The following is a 19,711-nucleotide window of genomic DNA, read 5'->3' as shown; positions in this document are numbered from 1 at the left end:
TTTACTTTTTTATATTATTTTATTTTATTTAATTTTATTTAAAATACTTCCCTTGGGCTAAAAATTCTGCATTAATTCATGATTGATATTTTGAATGTTATTTAATTTTTTATATTTTTTTATTTCATTTTTGATTTATTTTAATATTTATTTTGTTTTTTTATTTACGTGTGTCTAATCAAGCTAGTTTTATTTGTTAGGGTTTGATTTTTAATTTTCCCATTTGAATTTTGACCAAATATTTTATACATTTGTATTTAGGTCATTTGGGTTTCATTTGATGCTTGGATAATTAGTTTTGGTTTGTTTTTGAACCTATTGTTGAAAGTTGTTTAGTGTGATCAATTAATGGTGCATTGCTTGAATGTTAGATTTGTTTGGGCATCCTTTACACATAATGGTGAGTATATCTTTGGAAGATTTTGAGCTTCTGATTTCATCTTGTTATGCCTAAGTTTTTTATAATTTTTCTATGCTCCTAACTATTTTTCTTGAGTTATTACTTGTTTCTTTGAGATCCCTTTTACATTTAATAGATTATTTTGGAATGCACTTGTGCAACCATTAGGGATCTCTTTCCCATTCTCTCTCGACCTCATCATCATCATTTAGGAGTCCTAAATTCACCCATGAGAACCATTTTGGGCATCTCCGTTTGATGTTTCCTTTCTTGCTTGTCTTGAGTACTTCTTGCTTACTTTTGAGACCATAGTTGGATTTTGTCTTGTGCATTCCAATTTGAGTACTATGAGTCCAATGGATTTTATTTCCTCTTGCCTACACTTATAATTACATTTGTCTTTTCAACCTTATATCTTGCTCTTATGATTCTTTGAATGGTATTCCATTTCCATTCATCTTGATGACACATTAAGAGCTACCTTCTTCTTTTCTTGATCTAGTTTTGAATTTAGTTGATGGTGAAGCTCTTAGGAGCTTGGGATCCATTTTTGTATGGTTTAATGTTGCTATCCTCTCATCTCTTCATATCTCAATTTCATTTTGCATTGGTCATTTCCTTTGATTGAGCAAAGGATTCCTTACTTGGATGATAACTGTCATTTGACTTGTTAGTTATCCTTGAACTTTGAGTTTACTTGTTTGTTGATACCTTAGGTTGTATTTGATGCTTTGAAAAGGATTTTGTTATTATCCCATGAACTATAAGCATCTCTCTTTTAGTCTTTGTTCATCTTGTTGAATTTTGATAAAGGATTCCTTTTCTAGGATGATATCTTTACTTGTATATCAAGTTACTTGGCTTTGATGTGTGTGTGAAGTTTTGGTGACTTCTCTTGTTGCTCTTGAACCTCATCTTGAGTTAACTTATTGTACAAGTCACACATCCATTGATGTCATGTGTGTACCTTCATGGTTTGTTTACTTTTTGCTTAAGCCTCTTTGAACTTGTGTGATTGTTTGCCTATCTTTTGCTCTATCTTGGAGCATAGCTTGTGTGATTCATCCATGATGCTTGAATGACTTGTATGTGGAATTTAATATGTTATATGCTTCTGACTTATGTGGTTTGATACCATTTTCCCATAATTCTACTTCATCTATATTTGCTTGATGTTTGTTTGCCTTTAGGGGCATGATTAAGGTTTGATTGTAATCACTAATTGTCTCAATCTTTGAGTGTGTTTATGACGCCTTTGTGATGTCTTGAGTATATTATAAGTATTGACACCATGTCTATGTTTATGATCTCATTCATTTTTATGCACTTTGCCATGTTTAGTTACTCACACACGTATGTTCATTTCCCTTTACAAATTTGAATGATGCTTGTGTACTTTGATGCTTGTACCATGGATCCAATGTTTGAACTCCTTCTTGATCTGGAGACTTTAGTTATTTGAATAACATGATTTTATGCTCATTTTGATATGATGTTGCTTCCCATTTTGGTTTGATAACCTTTTGATTGCTTTAGTTGTATTCACAACCTATTTTGAGCTCCCCCCCCCCTTTTTCATGACTAATCTGAATGAGATGTTTCTATTTGCTAACATGTGACCATTTGGTGATAATTTGTGATGTCCTAAAGCAAGGTGAGACTTAATAATCCACCTATATCTCTTTCTTGTGTGAAGTATTTTCATCTTTTCTATCATGACTTGATATGGATTACTTTGTTTATTTTCTATCTCTTCTTCCATGACTTGGTATGGCTTACTTTATATTGCTTTTCTTTCCTCCCATTACTTGATATGGTATTGCATTATGTTCTGCATGACTTGATATGCCATAGTTTATCTTTTATCTATTCTTCAATTACTTAATATGGATTTATCTCTACTTTCACCATGACTTGATCTGGATTTGTCTTCTTCTTTTATCTCTTTTCCTTGTGTGGATAACATGTTCCCCATAGGATTTATTTGGTTCATTCTTGGTTAAGATTGAACTAAAGTAGACCTTAGGTTTGTTAACCAAGCATGACAACATTATGTAGACCCTTTGATCCTTAACCATAGGTCAATCTTTGCATGATAATCTAGGTAGATGTTTCCCTTTTATCCTAACTTTAGGACCACTATTGTATGCCAACATTAGGATTACTTTATAATTCCATTAGATTTTCCATTTTTATTTTTTCATTCATTCTAAAACAAAAACCTTTTCTCAATCAAAATCCAAAAACATTCTAAATACTATTTGAACTCTTTCAACAATAAGAGAGAATTACTTATATACCTCCTGCTTTGGGTGGATCATTTGATGTATTCTTTCAACAGAATACTCAACCAATCAAATTTCTTTTTCCATTTGGAATTTCTTATGAAAATTTTCAATAAGGGTGGTTACCCATAAAAAGCACCAACAAACCAAATTTTTTGGAAGAACTACGGTGCTCTGATTCTTTATTGATACGTAGGCATTGGGTTGCAAAACCTAAGCGAGCACGATAATTAAAAACTTTATTTTTGTTTATAATTCAATCTTTTTGCATGAATTCCCTTTTAGTCAGTAGGTTTTAGAATAAACACGCCCTTTTGATTAGAACAACAAGAGTGGATCCTGTAGAGTACTACAGACGTTTGGGATGTTAATACCTTCTCTTTGCGTAATCGATTCCCTTACCCATCTCTTGGTCACAAGACCATTAGATTCACCCTTTGGTAGGTTTACCCAGTGATTCCTTTCCCGATTTTGGGATAAATATCATTGGTGGTGACTCTGTTTTGTAAGTGTGTTTCTTCGAGATGCGACACGAGTTGGCCAAAGCCAACCAACATATTTTTACATGACCTAAACCCTAATACTAATAACATATTCACTCTTGTATAAGATTCCATGGTCATTTGATTCATGAGCAAGAAATCTCTTTTTTGCATCCATTTGGTTTTGGCCTTGCCACACCTTAAACATGGTCATGCCTTGCATTTGGGATTTTCTTTGCCTTGCAGCCCTACAATCAATCCACATATCCATATACATTAGCATGCATGTGGTTATTCGAGCATCTATAGACAAATACATGGCAATGTGCTTATGTTTCCACCTTATGTCATGATAAGCATACATCAAACACACATTCATATAGCATCTCACACAACAATCCATATATCAACAATGCATCGCATCAAATATAACAAACATTTATATATCATATAACAGCAAGTTATGCATTCATATTTCCATACATTTCAAACATCATAATAGCATAACATTTCACCTTTAGCAGCAGGCAATGCAAGCCATTCAATATCCAACACATGACTCAACATGAACAACTATGTATACACAACAAGTTGCAGCCCAACAATGAGCAGGCCCATAGTAGATCTGTCCATAACAATGGCATGACAATTTATAATCAAGCATAGCAATAACAGGGTATAACAGAACCGAGGAAATTCAAGTATGGAAAATACTTAGCAGAGTTCATATAACAGCTCAACAATCCAAAATAGCTCCATGACAGTTAAATTTAAGTCCTGTAGAAAGAACCATTTGCTACAGCCCTATACCATAACAGCCTGCAAAACTCCATGTAAGTAGCAACTCAAGATCATTCCCCGTGTAGCCATTCGGCCAGCCTGTAGGATTTCAAAATAAAACCTAATTAACCTCCACCAAAACTAACCTAACCAAAGGGGATCATTTAAAACCTTCTCACAAACTAACTGCACTGAATCATAACAGAAACTTCTAACTAATATAAATTGGAAGTGGAAATTGCAACAAACAAAAGAAAACTCCAACAGAAATCATAACCGAATTTGGGGGGAAGTGACAACTGAATCGTAACAGATTTTCTAACAAACTCAATAGCATATCAACAATCATCATCACCTATATAAACACAATTCACTTCACACTTCAAGAACGCACTGAATTTCCTCATTCTCACTATCAATTAACCATTCATTATCTCATCATTCACTTCTCACAATCTCAGAAATCACATTTTATCACAATCACTGCAAATAGTTTTCATTCCTCAGAATCTCATCTTCAACCTCTCGCCTCACAAATCTCGTCAATCTCAATAACAATAAATATCACGCACTCTTAGCTCTCACACATATCCATTGAAGTTTCACGTGGAAGCTTCCATTGGTTGAGCTACAACCATAATCCCCCCCCCCCCCCCCCCTCTACACTCACGCAAGAATACACACACAATCAAAACTCAGAAGAACGGAGGATGAAGAAGGAAGAAGCTCGCACGAAGAAGAAAGAAGAATGAGCAAACTCAAACATGAGGTAGAAATGAAGTAAAGAAGCCGAAGAGCATGTTACTTGAAGGGGGAAAATCTTATGATTCCTTGGACAGACGTCGCTTCTGAAGAGTCATCGGAACTACTCCGGCAGGTAAGCAATTCCACGTTTCTTCTTACCTCATTGTAGCTCTCAATCCCAAGAGTTAAAGCCCTAACCATATTGGCTTTAATTCCTTCTCCTTAGGATTTAATTTCGAATTCCTTAGCTAGGGTTCATATATGTTTTCATTTCGGTTAGGATGATGCGGTAGGAATTGGACGAAATTATGTTTGAATTTGAGTAGAGGAGGTTGAGATGTTTGTAATGGTATAGAATTTCGGTGGTTTGAGTATCTGCCGCTGCCGCTGCCGATGGCGAATTCCAGCATGGCGGAGTTCGTTCTCAAGTAAGGGAGGCACGGTGAACATTGTGAACGTGGTATGATGGCTTGAAATCCTCCTCTATTATTTTTTTGGATTTGGGCTGAATCTTTTCCTTTGGGCCAATGCTGTTGGTATCGTCCCATAATTCCTAGTACACCCCTAAGGTTCACAACAAAGGTTGGATGGGCCTGGCAATGGGCCTAGCGCAACATGTTGCTCCCTGCACCCTATACAGGGCCTATACACCCCCTTTCTGGCCTATTTTCTTTTATTGTTTGTTAATTTTTTTTAATCATTTTTTTCATTTATTAGTCCTATTAATTAGGTTAATTAGAGTAACAATTAGGATTAACATATTAGATTTAGAATTTATATAGGATTAAAATAGTTAATTGGAATTAATTGTTTTGATTAGAAATAATTAGGATGATTAATTTTAATTAGATTTAATCCTAGTTTTAATTCTATAATTGAATATACCATGTAATTTGACCATTTTAATGGTTTAATTAGAAAATTTCATGCTCCCTTAGATTAGGGTATGCCTTAGAATAATGGTTCACTTTTAATTGACTTCTCATGTGGTATTTTGGATAGTTGATTAAATTAATATTAGATGTTCCATGATCCCCTAGCTAGGATTTTGTACATATTATTGACCTTTAGATTAGGATAACCATAATTTTCCATTTAATTCAATCCCTTTGATTCCAGTTGATCAAGATAAATTTTGATTAATTAAATCCTTTGATTCATGTATAATCCATCAGTCTATTCAAGTGATCAGAAGTCCCTTGATCACTTGATAAGACTATTTCTGTAAGCTGTGGATCTAAAGGCATCAAGTTCAGACTTTCATGCAAAGCATCCCAGGAAAATCAAGCAGTGGATTATACAAAGCATATCAAAGGTGTTTCTTCAAGAGCTTGTCAGTCAATATTCAAATTATGCGACATGATCCTTAAGTAACAAATAATTATGAGAGTGGAGAAATACTATCCTTGTCTACGTTATACTTGGGTACGGGACGAATGACCCAGTTGCTCAAGGTATTCACATTTGTTCATAGACTTTAGTGCAATTCTAATTAAATGATTGTCAAGTCTCCCTTCATAAAGCAGCAGTGCAACAAGTAGAAGACTCTATCAGCAACTTATCAATCATGAATCAAATTGTGTGACATGAGCCTTAAGTAACAAAGAATGATGAGAGTGGAGAAATCTTATTCTTTTCTAGGGTATCCTTGGGTACGGGACGAATGACCTAATTGCTCAAGGTATTCCCCTTTGTTCATAGACTTTAATGCAATTCGAATCGAATGATTGATAATGTCTTCATCATCACAAGGAGCAGAAAGGATTCTTCTTCAACAACTTGAAAGTTTAGATGAGAATCACATGTCAACTCTTCATCTTCCATTATCATTTATCATACGTCTTGCCTCTTCAATCTCTTGCTGTCTTCAGTCATAGTGAGCTGAACTACGAAAGCTCTGACTTTCTCATTGCACGGTGAGAATACGTAGGCACGAAGATTCAGATTCTCCACGAGCTACCTTATTTATTATTTCCCCATTCAATCAATACCATCTTTTTTAGATCAAATACATTATCTTTGGATTCCAGATCCAATGCCTTCCTTTGAACCAAGAGATGTTTTATTTGGAATCAAACATTTAATCTTTGTTTCTGGTTATGACAATAGAGTGGGTATGCCTAGTTTCCTCCACATCTTAGTTTGTACCTCCTTTACGCTTTGGTTCAGAGTTTATTCCTTCCTGGATCCAATATAACATTCTTCTTTGGTTTCAAATTGTTGTTCCCTACAGTGATATATTGTTCCTTATACCAAACAACACTTTCTTGTGGGCCCCATATATACCCTTTTAGGATGATATAATCGGAGTCCACCTTGTGAACCAAGAGATGTTTGGCTATTAAATCGAACACTTTATTCCTTATTTTTTTAGCCAACACGCCTGTTTACTCTTCGGTTCAAAGTTCATTTACCTTTATGGGTTCCCATGCTACCATTATGTTGGTACAAGGTATTTTTTTCATCACTTTCAATTTCTTTCCTTTGTTCTCATGGTTCCACGAACTATGAATGCTTTGAATTTCTCATTGCATGATGAGAATACGTGGGCACAAGGATGTGAATCCTTGGCGAGCACATTCCTAATTATTCGTTATTCCTTATGGCATCATCCATCCACTCCATGATCCATTAATCATTACATACATTCTAAACATTCTACCTTCATTCACTCCATGTGATACACTATTATATTGAGTCAAATACAATATTTATTTGAGCTCCATCTTGTGTCTTCTTGTGAACCAAGAGTTATTTGCCTATGAAATCAAATACTTAATTCTCTTTGTTTTCGGTCATACCATATAGTGCCACCACGCCTTAGGCTACCCACATATGGTTCACGCCAGTTTTACTCTTGGGTTCAAATTTCACCCCTTTTTGGAGTCAAACAACATAACCATTTGGTTCAGACCATATTGTTATCACTCTTTTTTTCACCTCTTACCATTAGTTCTATGAACTACGAAGCTCTGAATTTCTTATTGCACAATAAGGATACGTAGACATGAGGGTCGCAATCCTCACCAAGTACTTTATCTATTCATTTTCTTTTTCCTTATTATTTCGCGAGTAAACCTTATATATAACACCCATTTAAGCTTAGAACAATCAAAATGGTTCCCGTTGAGTACAACAGATGTGAGGGGTATTAATACCTTCCCCTTACATAACCGGCTTCCTTACCCAGATTTCTCTTTCCCTCGGTTTTTATCAATGTTTTCCCTTTCCTTCGGGAATAAATAAAGTTCGATGGCGACTCTATTGTATGTTTTAGCGTGTGATGCGTTCGGATATATTTTCTCTAGCTTCACACTGAGGATATAATTTCATTCATTTTCTTCCTCTTCACATTCCTATTTTTGTTCCACATTTTATTCTTCAATTGGAGCGTTATCCTTCTAATTTCATGCTCCACTACCACTAGTATTACCACCTCCAAAAATAGAGTAGGATGAAGCCATTGAAGATAAAACTAATAAATTCCTCATGAGTAGACACTAGGTCATGTTGATACCTACGGTTTCTACATCCTCAACTTTAACATATCCATGGATTCATCAATAGAAAGCATACCTTAGTGATATGTGTCAAGTGGTGTACTGGCTTTAAGTAAAGAAGACTCTCAAGTTTGGATCCATTTTATAAAAGTTGGTCATTTTAAATTGTTTCTCAATTTGCACAATAGGAGGCTCTGGTGGTCATTGTGGCGTTCTTCTTCTTCAGTTAGTGCAATAGCGGTAAATGAAGGAACTATCCATATTTAACATAAAATGAAAATGATAGTGGTCTAGAATGCCCACATTGAATTGTTTTCACAATCCCATGATTAAGTCCAGAAATCTAAGGGCATGTTTTATGGAGAACCGATGATTTCCCATATCTTGTTAAATATTACCCTGGATATGCCCACTTGCTTTTACTTTTGAATGGACCATATGAGTTATGCAATGTACCAAGTTTCAGAGAAAGTATGGTTGTTAGGAGTTACATTATGGAGAAGGAATGTCATCCAAATTTGGAATTGGTTGATAAAATCAGATTTCTTGAAATGGATAGGTCTTCCATCTGGTCTTAACTCATAGGTCTTTCAAGTTTCACATTCATCAGTTGCTATGTGATCATAATCCAAGTTTGCTTTAGCAAATGTATGGAAAATGGATCCAATTTTCATGGATGAGCCACAAAAGTATCTTCAATACAAGCATAAAATACTTCATTATCAAAAGGAACCATTCGACCTCAATATAATCTTTCCAGAGATGTTTCTTTTGTGGCTTAACATTCACATAGAATTCCATGATTTTTTTCTATGTTAATGTTCTAGAGTGCTCCAAAACTAGGGTTGATCTATTGCATAATATCTGAATAGTCACTTGGGTCCTTTAACTCCATTGTCCACTCGTGTATCATATTAGTGCTTTGGAATTCAGTGTAAACTTATTCATGAAGGTGGCCCCTAAACATGTGATCGTCATAGGGTGTACGAGATGATCCTATATCAGAGACTTGCCTTTTTCTTCCGTCAATTATTTTTCTTGGATCCATCTGCAACTTTCCAACCACATATCATAATTGCAAATATGTTACGCGAAAATGATCACACACATGGTTGCAAACTTCCTATTTTCAATATACGTGTTGCTTCAATAAAGATGATGGAATTCTAAGTCTAGAATGTTCTTGACTATGTAGGTCATGCAATCATTTAAAATATAGTCAAACTTAAAGGAACATTATCTTAAGCATCCTAGAAGTTACAGTACACAAAATCCCAATGTTCTTAAATGAGTCTCTTCCTAAGTAAGTTCCACCTGGCTAAGCGAGATATCATAATTTTAAAATTTTAAAAATATGGTTCTTTGCTATTCATTAAGAGTTTAGCTAAGCAAGCAATGGTTTAATTGTTGGACAAGTGACTCCAAGCACAAGGGAGGGATGACTTGTAGTATTTAAAATCCGTTGTTAGTTTAGAAGTTTTAATACTTAAGTAGTAAATTGTGTTAGTATTTTTAAGATCAAAATATAAAACAGCGGAAGGTAAGAGTAGTAAAGTAAATAGAATAAATTAAAAGATAAGGGGTAGAGAGGTGACACCGGAAACTTATTAAGGTTCGGCCGAACATTGCCATACACTTGCCCCCAAGAGATATTCTTGAGATTTGACTATAATATTGAGCTTTTAAAATTTATGCCCACGGACCTTTATTACAAACGAATAAGAGATATTACATTGGCTTATCCATAACCAAAAGTTAGTTTTTCCACAAGATGAACTCACAAACCAAGTAGAGATTTTACAAGAAGATCTCAATAACGAAACATAACTTCTCTAGGGTGAGTTCTATAACCAAAAATAGATTTTCCAAATGGTTATCTCAAGAACCAAAATTAATTATGCGAGAGTATCGCACTCTTAATAATAACAACAATGGAATGACACTAGTACAACTCTTCCTCACACACAATTTTCACTCACAAGGCACTAAGGAAACCTTGGTGAAAAGAAAGTATTGTATGTGTGTGTGTGTGTGTGTGTGTGAGAGAGAGAGAGAGAGAGAGAGAGAGAGAAGACAAAAATTGAGAAGAATTAGAGAAATCTCTAGATCTGGTGTGAAATGAAGTAAGGAGACGCCTCTTTTATATAGGAAAATTTTAAGTCAAAATGGAAACAATCAATGGGCCAAATAAATCACAAACTCAAATAGCTAATCAATTAGGTTACTCTCAGTTTAGGAGAGGAACCAGGTTAAACTCTATGTGTTGATTTGTTTATTTCTTCTGAACTTTATTATTATTTTTCTCCCATTCACTTTCTGATATCATACTATGAATTTGTTCAAATTCTAAAGTTGTTCATCAGAAGCGAAAAATATTCTACATACACTATGCAACCCCCCTTCCTATGTATTTCTCTCACTAGAATTGGCATCAGAGAACAGTCTGTGCTAAAAACTTTACAGTGGTATAGAAAAATATCCTGAAGAGAAAAATATATATTAAAAATGTTTGGCTCTTCTGCTAGTATTTTGTATGGTAATGGTGGTATACCCCATGACTATAATACTACTGAGAAAAGTCATTACTCTGTTAGACCACTTTCATTCAGTGGTGACTCCACTCGGTTTGAATGGTGGAAAAGTAAAACATATACCTATATCATTGATCTTGATGATGAGTTGTGGGATATTCTTGAAGAAGGCGTTAACGTTGATGTTAATGGTGTTGAAATGGTAAAACACGGGAAAACTCTCACACTTGATCAAAGAAAATTTATAGAAAACATCATAGAGTTAGAGGCATTTTGATAGAAGTTGTACCTTATTCTGAATATATCAAGATCATGGACAAGTCAACTGCTAAGACTATCTTTGATTCTTCATGTTCCACTTATGAACAGAACCAACAAGTCAAAGACGCTAAGAGCAACCTTCTTGTATAACATTATGAGTTGTTCAAAGTGAAGGATGATGAAGACATTGAAACCATGTTTCTTAGGTTTTAAGTTCTTATATCAGACCTTCTAGTTTTGAGCAAAAGTTACACTACATATGACCATGTGAAGAAGATTTTAAGAAGTCTTCCTACTAGATACATACCTAAGGCCACAACTATTCACAAGGCTAAATACCTGAATACACCGAGCATTGAAAGTGTGATTAGCAACCTTCAGAGCCATGATATGGAACTGAAATGGTGTTGAGCCTATGATGAAATCTAAAACACTGGCATTGAAGTCAGCTTATGAAAAATATGGTGGTAAAGCTGTCAGACCCTCAAAAATCTAGAAATCAGAAGAACCTTCTAATGAAGAAGTTTCTGATGGTAGATCTAATAATGAGGAGATGGCATTTATCATCAGGAGGTTTTAAAAATGACAAAAAGGAACAAGAGATTCTCTGGTAAAAGCAGTGGCTTCAAATGATCTAGTTCCAAAGACAATACAAATTATCAGAAGAATTGATTTAATTGTAGTAAGCCTGGTCATTTCAAAGTTGATTGTCTTGATTTGTAGAATGAAAGACCAAAGAAAGGAAGATTTCAGAAGGAGAATATCAGAATTAAAACTAAGAAGAATCTCATAGCAACATGGGATGAACTTGATAATGAAGACAATTCATACAAAGATGAAGGAGAAGTAAATATGGCACTAATGACTCTCATATCATCTAACATAAAACATGAATCAACTTATGATTCATAGTCAAATGAAAAAGATGAGGTATTTTCTAATCTCTCTCGTTTTGATCTTATATCTTTTATTCAAGACCTCACGAGTCATTGCCAAAACAAGGCAAAAGATATGAAAACTTTAAAAATCTTCTGAAAGAAGAACTAAAATCTTCTAAAGATAAAATTGAATCTTTAGAAAAAGATCACATTGCTCAGATAAAGGAAATGTTTGATAAATCTTTGAGTGAGCATGAAATGCTCTTCAAGGTTTTATCATAACAGGTCTTGAGAGAAAAGAACTTTCTTCCATCATATATGGAGTAAGGAAGAACAAAGGAAAAGGTTTGGGTGAATGTGAAGGATGTTCTAATAAAAAAGCTCAACTCTTGAAAAAAAACCCTAGATCCTTCTTCTTCAAGCAGTGCCCAAACATAGCTGAAAATGTATTTTGTGTTTGCTTTTGATAAAGGCAAAACTCTGATCCCATCAGAACCTAAGATAATAGAATCAAAGGTTCTAACAAAATTAATACCTGTGACTTTGAAGTCAAAGGTCCTGATGAGATATGGACCTATCATTCAGAAGTCAAAGGTTCTAAAGAATCCAAAACCAAAAAAATGCAAGTCAAAGGTTCTAAAAATATCAGAACCCAAGACTTATGGATTAAAAGTTCTGAAGGGGTCAGAAGCCAAAGTCAAAACTTATCCTACACAAAACTATTATAAGCAAAAAGTATGGAATGAGTCTAGACTAGATCTTGGCCAGCTACAACTTGCTAAAGGGTTTCTAGATCTTGACTATCACTCATACGCTCTCTGTGGAGCATGTCAAGTAGGAAATATTATTAAAACTTATTTTAATTCTAAGAACATTATCTCTACCTCTAGACCCTTAGAATTAACTCACATTGATTTATATTGTCCTGTTGGGACTGCTTCAATCGATAGGAAGAAGTATGGATTAGTCATTGTTGATGACTATAGCAGACGGACTTGGGTTAAATTCCTAATATCTAAAGATGATTCATATGAGATATTTAGTAACTTCTGCATACAAGTTCAATATGAAAAGGAATCAAAGATTTTGAAAGTTAGAAGTGATCATGGTAGTGAGTTCGAAAATGAGCCATTTGAGAAATTTTGTGAAAAATATGGAATCATCCATGAGCTCTCTTTCCTAGAACTCCTTAGTAGAATGGAGTTGTAGAAAGAAAAAACAGGTCCTTGCAAGAGATAGCTAGAAGAATGATCCATGAAAATCATCTTCCAAAATACTTGTGGGCAGAAGTTGTTAATACATCTTCTTATGTTCAGAACAGGATCTATATCAGATTGATTCTGAATAAAACATCATATGAATTATATACAGGAAGAAAGTCAAGCATATCTTATTTTCATCAATTTGGTTGTACTTTTTTACATTTTGAACAATAAAGTTTACCTAAGGAAATTTGATGCTAAAGCTTAAAATGGATCTTTTTAGGATACTCTAAATACTCTAAAGCATGCATTGTGTATAAATCTAAAACCAGAATGGTTGAAGAGTATATACATGTTAAATTCAATGACAAAGAGCATGACTATCATATGTCAGAGCCTATCGAAATTTTTGCAGATATTCAAGTTTTTAAAGATCATCCAATGGGTGGACCTTCAGAAATCAGGAGCTCATAAGATGTCAGATGATGGTCTACCAAAAGTTGATCTAATTTTTTATGCTCACCTAGAAGCTAAATATTCTTAAGGAACCCCTGATGGTTCAGAAGTCTCAACTTATCCCAAGAAGCCTTTTAAGTATAAAGTTTCTCATCCAGAAGAGCTAATCATTGGGAATAAAGATGATCCCCTAAAAACTAGATCAACATTCAGATATGATAATTGTATGCTAGGATTAATTTCTTTGATAGAGACAACTTATATTAATGAAGATGTATCACATGATGGGTGGATTGTTGTTATACAAGAAGAGTTAGACTAGTTACAAAGAAATGATGTTTGGGATCTAGTCGCTAGACCAAGTATGAAGAACATTATTGGAACAAAACGGGTGTTCAGAAACAAAATGAATGAGCAAGGAGAAATGGTAAGAAATAAGGCTAGACTTGTAGCTCAATGTTACAGTCAGTAGGAAGGTATATATATCTCTGATACCTTTGCTCTTGTGGTAAGGTTAAAGGCAATGAAACTTATTTTCTCTTATGTTATTAACCATGACATTGTTTTATATCAAATGGATATCAAGAGTGCCTTCTTAAATGGATTAATTTATAAAGAAGTATATGTCAAACAACCTCCTAGGTTTAAGGACTCTATCCACCCAGATTTTGTTTATAAACTCAAGAAATCACTCTATGGACTCAAACAAGCTCCAGGAGCTTAGTATGAGATACTAGGAAATTTCTTGTTGGAAAAAGGTTTTCAAAAAGGTTATGTTAACACTATATTATTTAGAATGACTTTAAATAAGGAATTTTTTATTGTCCAAGTTTATGTTGATGACATGATATTTGGTTTTACTAACATCTCTATTTGCCAAGAATTTTTTGAGACTATCTAGGCTGAGTTTAAGATGAGCATGATGGGAGAATTGAAGTTATTATTTGGAATTCAAATCAATCAAGGTAAAAAAGGAACACATGTTCATCAGTCCAAGTAGACAAATGAGCTTTTGAAGAAATTTAATCTTGAGGACTGCAAGATTATGTCAACTCCTATGCATCCAACCTGTTATCTAAACAAAGAAGGAAATAGCACCAAGGTGGATTAGAAGCTATACAAAGGTATGATCGGTTCCTTGCTTTACCTCACAGCTTCTAGGCCTGATATATTATTTAGTGTATGCTTGTGAGCAAGGTTTCAATCAGATCCTAGAGAAACTCACTTAACTATTGTTAAGAGAATCTTTAGGTATCTGAAAGGAACAACTAATTTGGGACTTCTTTATAAAAATATCCCTAGATTATAAGCTAGTTGGATTTTGTGATGCTGACTATGTTGGGGATAGAATTGAAAGAAAAACCACTAGTGGAAGCTGTCAATTCATAGGTGAAAACCTAATATCCTGGGCTAGTAAGAGACAAACAACTATTGCTCTATCGATGTCATGTCGTAGAAAATACCTGAGTGCATCACACGCTCGAAATACAACATAGTCTCCATTGAATTTTATTTATTCTAAGAGAAAGAGAAAATATCAATAAAACCCAATGGAAAGAGAAAAGCGTAAGGAAGTCAGTTATGCAAGGGGGATGCATTAGCATTCCTCACATGTGTTGTACTCAACGAGAACCATTTTAATTGTCATTTGCGCATATTGATGTTATTATCTAAAGGTTACTTGCGATTGATTTTAATTAATGGGGGAAATCATTTTTTAATTAATGTACTCGCCAAGATTTTGAAACCTTGTGCTTACGTATTCTCATGGTGCAATGAGAAAATTAGAGCTCCATAGTTCATGGTAGAAAACTACATGTTTGTTGGTTGTTTTTAGGGAACAATGTTATAATCATATCCTAGAAGTGTTTTGATTTTAGTTGTTCTGATCCTAGTTCAGATGATTTAAGCTTTTAGTTTGACTGCTAATGAATGGATTATCACAATTCTTTTATGAAAAGAAATTGTTGTTTGGGAAAAGAATTGAAAAAGGTGGTGAATATGGTGAAGGTGTTGTGAAGATGTTATTTGAACCAAGATTGTACTGTTTCAACCCATAGTGAGGTACTTGAACCAGAAGTGTGTTATTTAACCAATAAATGGTGATTAACCGATGTAGAATTGTAGGGTTTGCCTAGATTCTGGGGTCAAGGGTGTCGCGGCGGGAAAATTTTAAGATTAAGTTATTCATTAACTTAACTTGGAAAAGAAAGAGTCACCATCGAACTTTACTATTTCCAAAGGGAATGGGAAAAAGGTTGACTGAAACCCATAAAAGGTAAAATGAAAGAGAAATTTGGATACGGGGGTTGGTTATGCAAGGGGAAGGTATTAGCACCCCTCACATGTATGGTATTCCATATGAACCACTTGCAAATCTGTGTTTATAGAAAAAGTTGGGTAGTTTTTTTATTGATTTTAATTTGAAAAGACATTTTGTCGTATTCGAGTGGAAAACTCAGCTTACTACCTGTAGCACCTCAAATTTGCACCTCCCATTTGTACATTCATTTCATTTTTAGGGCATTAACATTGCATTAGCATTGCATATCATGTTGCATGTCATCAGTCAAAACTGCTCAGGAGAATCCATCTATGCAAGGGAGTAAGGGTTTTCCATGAGATAAAGGCCATATGGTTGTTCTAAAGAGCTTACATGAATCAAGGATCATTTTGATGCAATTTGGTCAAGTGTTGAGAGCTCAAAGTCCATAGTGCATGACCCAGTCATCTGAGGCCTATAAAAGTCAACTGCAAGTCAACTGAGGGCTAGGAGATGGAAGAATGGTTTGAGACACTTCATTCATGTCCCAAAGAAGGTTATTCAACATGTTAAACATCTACCTTGAAGATTTTGAAGCCAGATCAAAAGTTTCCCAAAATGGAAAGTGACCTGTATTTTGAAAGTTTCCAAAAATGGCAAGTTTTTGGACCAACTTCAACTCAACTTTCCAACATCAAAGAAGCTTCAAATGAATTTTTCTCCAACATGAAAGTTGAAGATCTTTCTCTCCCATTTCCAAAAAGTCCAAGATCATGAATTTCTAATGAATGGTTAAGGAGTTATGATCAAATCACGGCGAAGTGTGCTTGAAACTTCAAATGGCCATATCTCTTGAACCAAAACTCCAAATTTGGTGGTTCTTTTTGCATTATTCTTCTCTTGACATGAAATTTCCAAATCATGCATCACATTACATAAAATATCATCACATAATCACTTGCATATTTCAAGTCAATTTTGGAGGGAAATTGCAAAATTCAAAAATGGTGCATTGTATGGATTTTCTACCATTACCATTGAGTTTAAAAAAGGATTTTAAGTGAAAATGATGAAGGATATGGTACTATTCACGTGTAATTAGCCCATGCACCATGCATTTTCAAATATTTGCAAAACACCTTATTTCACTTAACCAAACTAAACATGGATTAGCAAGGTGATTAGGAAAGGATATATATACTCTAATCATAACAGAATGCAAGGAGGTTAATCACAATTTCACATTTCAAGATCCAAATTCTCTCTCTCTCCAAAATTTTCTTCAAATCAAATTTCAAAATTCTTCAACATAACACCTTGTTTTTGTTAAAGATTCATGATCATTGAGTTGAATAGAGTGTGAATCAAGTATTTGATTGAAGAATTCGTGCAAAAACCAAGGAGTTGAAGCCAAAAACTCTAAGATGGAAGTTGATTATTAAGCTAGACCTACACGTTCTCAAGCTTCCTTTTCTTCATCAAACATCATCACAAGTATTGTGGAGTGGATTTGGATCATCTAGAGCTTTGGATCGTGCATTTCAAAGATTCTGTTCTTCAAGAGGTCAATTTTCGAACCTTTTAATTCTGCAATTTATGTACATATTCTTGTAGATCTTGCTTTGCTGATCGTTTTGATATAAATTTCGTGCGATTTGGATAAAAATTGAGAGAGATATGCTTGATTGAAGTTTCACATGTCAAACTTTATTTGCTTCGATTTGCATGAATCATGTTGAATTAGGATGAATTGATGCTTGATCTATTATCTCCTTTGCATGAGCTTCGTTTTGGTATAAAGTTTTTGAAATTCTGGACGTTTCTGGAAATTCTGGAAAATTGCGCATGAATGTTCATCATCTTCATCTTCATCTTCATGAAGAAGATGAAGATCTTCATCATTAGTGACGGATCTGCATGGTAGCGACGGAATCTGGATTTTCGCTAGGGTTCTTGCTGTAACGCACGCTCATAACTCATTTAATCCATGGTCCTCACTTCGATTCCTGCTTCAGGCGTTTTTTTGGAATTTATTGTTCACTTTTGCCATGCTATGCCATTTTTATTTCACATTTTTTCATCAACTTGTAAAATTCATAACAAATTGAAAATTGATCCAAAAAATACCTGGTTTTTTGCTAATTGATCCTTGAGATGTCTAGTTTTTAATGATGATGATTTCAAAAATTGTGCATGGATGGATTTTATTTGGTGCTATCATATGTGATCATGTGTCCATTTGTGATCTTGCCTTATTCATCTTGTTGTGAAATGCTTGATTTTAATCCAATGGACTTGAAATTTTAAATGTTGATTCTAGACACATTGATGGACATTTTGGTTTTGGTTTGACATTTTTTCCATTTACCATTTCTGTTTTATGTTTGTGTTAACATGGTGTGACAATTTGTGTCACACATTTGGTTGTTCTTACTTGTGCAATTTAATTTTCATGCCAAATGATCTTGGATGCTTCTGATCTTTTGTATGTTGATCATGTTAGATGTGTTGAATCTTCATGAATTTTTCCATAATTATTTGAATCATTTCTGTTTTGATTTGGATTTTTCATTCATGATGACCATATATGAACTTTGAAATTGCCTTTGACTTCTTTTGATCATGAAATGCTTTTGCTTATTGATTTTGATGTGAGCCTTTTTAGGACATGTTAATATGTGTTTGAAGTTGCATTGTGTTGAATTTCAGCTCCTGTTTTGAATTTTTTCTTCATCTTTGACCTTAGGCTTTGACCTAGTGGTTTGTCACTTACATGTGAGCTTTGATTTCAGGTTTAAGCATCCAAATGCCATGGTTGATGATGCTTCATCACTTGAATGTTAATATTTGCTTTTGATTGCTAACATTGTGTGTTTTGTAGGTTGATGATAACTCATTTGAGTTTGCCTTATGGCTTTTGTGTTGCATATTGGGTTGTCTGTTGGATATTGATTGGTGCCTGATTGTCTGGATTTTATACTGATTGGTTTAGCTGTTTCCACAGGTACCTAAGTTGCTTTAAGTTCATTTGAACTTTGCTTTGCTTGCTTGTGGTTAGCATACCACTGAGGTATAATTCCTTGATCTTCATGTAGTCTGGAAGACCTGTCATGTTATGTTGGCAGGCACCTGTCTGAAGCCCTCCTTAAGAGGCAATGCTTGTGGATGTTTAATTTTGTGCCAAGCAGGTTAAGTCCTCTTAAGAGGCAATTGGCAGATAAAAGGGATGTGCAATCCATCCCCTGCTATTCAGTTGTGTCATTCACTTTGCTCACACACCATGTGTTGATGCATTGTGAATAAGAACTCAAGATCTTGTTGTGTCAGTCATCTGTGGATAAGAGTTCCTACATTCTGGACTCCCACACTTTCTATTTGAGTCAAGCTCTCCTAGGCCAGGGATAAGAGCTGTGAGGTCTAACCCTCACTTCCCATTTCATCTGCTTCACCCTAACTCTCAATGTTAGGGTTAAGAGCTAAAAACACCCTATTCCAGTTGGCTTGTTTCTACAGCCTAGCCTTGTGTGAGCCAATTGTTTGCATATAGTGTGTATGCTTGCTTTATTGTGCTTGTACTTGTTTGATTGTGCTGTTTAGAGTAGCTTGCTTCCTGTGCAAGTTAGGATAGAAACCTCAACATAGGGATCTTATGCATGACAACTTCTAGGCTCGAGTCGTAGTCTCCCTAGTAGATTGTTATCCTCCCTTTGTCTCTTGTTAGAATAGAAGTTCTTTCCCTATTTAGGGGAACTATGTCCCCTTGATCCTCATACCAGATGAGGTACGTAGGCAGGAGATGAGCTGATCTCTCCGGGCACCCTTTTTCTTTTTCAACCCCCCTTTGTGTGTGTTGGAGTCTGACATAAGTCCAGCGATTGGCATTCGGTTTCCATGTTTGCCTATTTGTGTGGAGTCTGACGTAAGTCCAG

At 34.8% G+C, this 19,711-nt stretch overlaps 1 long non-coding RNA gene across 1 annotated transcript; it reads right to left on the bottom strand.

Annotated features, from left to right (window-relative positions):
* Nucleotides 1-2,693: 2,693 nt before the first annotated feature.
* Nucleotides 2,694-5,138, bottom strand: LOC127082782 (uncharacterized). Its single transcript, XR_007788212.1, has 3 exons — nucleotides 4,753-5,138; nucleotides 3,683-4,046; nucleotides 2,694-3,415 (listed from the first exon to the last, which is right to left on the bottom strand). It is a non-coding gene; the product is annotated as an uncharacterized LOC127082782 (long non-coding RNA).
* Nucleotides 5,139-19,711: the final 14,573 nt, after the last annotated feature.

The sequence above is a fragment of the Lathyrus oleraceus genome, chromosome 5 (genome assembly GCF_024323335.1).
Source record: "Lathyrus oleraceus cultivar Zhongwan6 chromosome 5, CAAS_Psat_ZW6_1.0, whole genome shotgun sequence".
NCBI lineage: Eukaryota > Viridiplantae > Streptophyta > Magnoliopsida > Fabales > Fabaceae > Lathyrus > Lathyrus oleraceus.
Note: the sequence above shows the minus strand (reverse complement) of the source record. Positions and strands in the feature narration are given on the sequence as shown.